This window comes from Carassius auratus, unplaced genomic scaffold, assembly GCF_003368295.1.
Source record: "Carassius auratus strain Wakin unplaced genomic scaffold, ASM336829v1 scaf_tig00054258, whole genome shotgun sequence".
Taxonomy (NCBI): domain Eukaryota; kingdom Metazoa; phylum Chordata; class Actinopteri; order Cypriniformes; family Cyprinidae; genus Carassius; species Carassius auratus.
In genome coordinates, this window is record NW_020527305.1 from 2064 (window position 1) to 4743 (window position 2680).

At 35.3% G+C, this 2680-nt stretch overlaps 1 long non-coding RNA gene across 1 annotated transcript; it reads right to left on the minus strand.

Moving 5' to 3' along the window:
• Positions 1-789: 789 nt before the first annotated feature.
• On the minus strand, positions 790-2476 carry LOC113090339 (uncharacterized). The gene is made up of 4 exons (XR_003287025.1): positions 2458-2476; positions 2266-2342; positions 2086-2167; positions 790-1829 (listed from the first exon to the last, which is right to left on the minus strand). It is a non-coding gene; the product is annotated as an uncharacterized LOC113090339 (long non-coding RNA).
• Positions 2477-2680: the final 204 nt, after the last annotated feature.

The window sequence follows — 2680 nt, forward strand, 5'->3', positions numbered from 1 at the left end:
CAAACCTGCAGTGGATCTTCTGAGCTTCATGACGGAGGACCTTTCTGTACTCCAGACACTTACCAACACCACAGTGGTGGACTGTTTATTTCCAATAAACATCACAGAAGAGAAGTGAACCGTTCAGGTGGGATGGAGTTCATTTGTCAGACCAGAGAAATTAGCTATTAGTAAACTATGTGCATATATCTACAAAATGTGTTTGTAATTTTTTCTGTCAGGTGCATATGTAGTTAGTTAAATTTGCATTAACTGTTGATTTTGCACTCATAACAAATGAATAAATTTACTGTCACTGCAACCAAGTTTTATCAACAATATTCAAATATTAAGGCTGACATTTTAAGTCTTTCTAATGATAGTCATCCAGATCAAGTAAGAGTGTGATCTTAGCAGGTTTAGAGGTAAAACAAAGTTTGCTTATTGGATTTGCAGAATTGTGATAAAAATATCAAATATTTACACACAAAGTGGTCTTCATGTATAGAATACAAACCTTATTTAAAAGTTTAACCATCTTATTGTACCATCTGTGAATATACCATTCAATAAAAGACAAACATGAAGGATTAGCCAATTCTCCTAAAATGTTTATAAAGAAGAATCTCGCCTCACCAAACCCGAGTCCAGCCACAGCTAGATCCTGTAGCTTTTAATTCACTACCATTCATTATTCATTGTCAAATTAAAATCAATGATTTCTGGACACCATAAGGTTATTTAATTTTTTGCAATCCTTAGTCCTGACATTAAACACCTTTCTGGAACCAGCATACCTCGAGTAAGCAAGGTTTGGGTCAATCTACTGAGAGTATATGTGACAGTAAGTTAACCTTGCTTTCTGGAAAAACCCCTGGACCTTCTGTGAAGTTCACAAGAACACATTAAATGTGCCATTGAAGAAGATTCAATAAAGACAAAAACACTTGATGTGCCAATTCAACCAAAATGTTTATTAAAAGTTTTAGAAAACGCCTGTTGTGCCAAATCCCACCTTATAAATGTCATACTAGCTCACGTATAAATATTATTTTAACTTCATATTAAACGTATAAAATTATGAAAGTAAAAAACTAATATCTTACTGTCGCAATAATAAAAAATTTACAGTCAAGTTTCTATTTTGGCAGAATGGTGATGAAAGTGTTTGAATTATTGTATTAATAAAGTGAACCTTGTGCATGTTGCATTTAAAGCCATTGTAAAATACTCAATTACCGTCCATGATTGCGTCTATTACTGCACAAGTGTTTATAAAGGGCATAAGCCCATACATAAGCCCTGTGATTTCAGAAAACCACAACACCCCTTAGCAGTTCTGAAAAGCACTGTTAATCACAGCATCACAGGGCTTACTGATTTACCGTAAGTGACTAAGCCATAACATGATTTCACTTTTATTTGTTTAAATTTCTATGATTTAATAAAAAGTTATGAATTGAGTCGCAAACTGTTGTTTTTGGAAACCCTGGTCGGCAGAGACGCGAGAGGGACACAGGATTTGACACAACACCCCCAGTGAGCAAGCCAGTGGCGACGGTGGCAAGGAAAAAACTCTTAAGGAGATAAAAAACCTTGAGAGGAACCAGACTCATCAGGGGGAACCCATCCTCCTCGGGCATGGCGTACACATTATAAAAACATTATTATTCGAGCTAATATATGAAATAGTTATCGGAGACCAATTATTTAATATAATAGGATAATTTAAAAATATATATTAAAATTAATTAATCGATCAACTAATAATTAAAGGCAATCAGGGGTATAATGAAGCATCTCCCGCCATCTAGCCGCTTGGATCTGACATGGCAAACAGGCTGGACACCCTGAGGTAGAGGGGGTAAAACAGATATGATCATGTTAGTGAATTGAATTTTTTCATTCTACAAGACTTACAGAGCATACACTTTCAGGTCAGATGTATGTTTTGCAAGAGACATTTCTGCTCTCTCACTTCTGAGAACCATCATACACTTTAAAATCTAAGCGTTCACATCAAAGCACATGCCTCTGAACAAACACACTGTATGATAAAGTGCACTGAAACACTAGACCTTTCCAGTATTATTTGACAAACTTTACCTCAGTGCTTTAATGTGCTTCTTCCGTTTCTTCTTTGGTCTTCAGCATTGTCTTCAACTCCAAACACATCTGGTCCCGTCCTCTGGCAATGAACTTAATAAATGAATAACAGGATCACTGCATACACATTTACTAATAAACTAAAAAAAAATAAAAATAATAAAGTAAACTAAAACTTACTGAAAGAAATTAGCACATAAGATGGTATCCAGCTCATCATCATCAGTGGTGAAGCACACTTGATCTTCTCAGAAATCCTGACTCGCCGGTTCCTGAAAAACATCAAAATCAAAATTAGATTACAATATTCATTTAAATGTGGTTACTGTGTTCAGTAGCACAGTGACTGAGGTGACATTTTTTAACACTTACCTTTAGATGGTATATTGCATACTCATATCCAGTGTTGGAGAGGACTGCTATGGTCTCCAAAATCTACCTGCACCTTTACAGAAGAGCACATATCAATATTAGAATAGCAGAGGACTGCAAATAATATATCCCGTACACATTGTACAGACTGAACACAAAATCATTTGAAACAAATGTTACGTTACGGTCAAAGTCAAATACATCACAACAGTGTCTTAATACT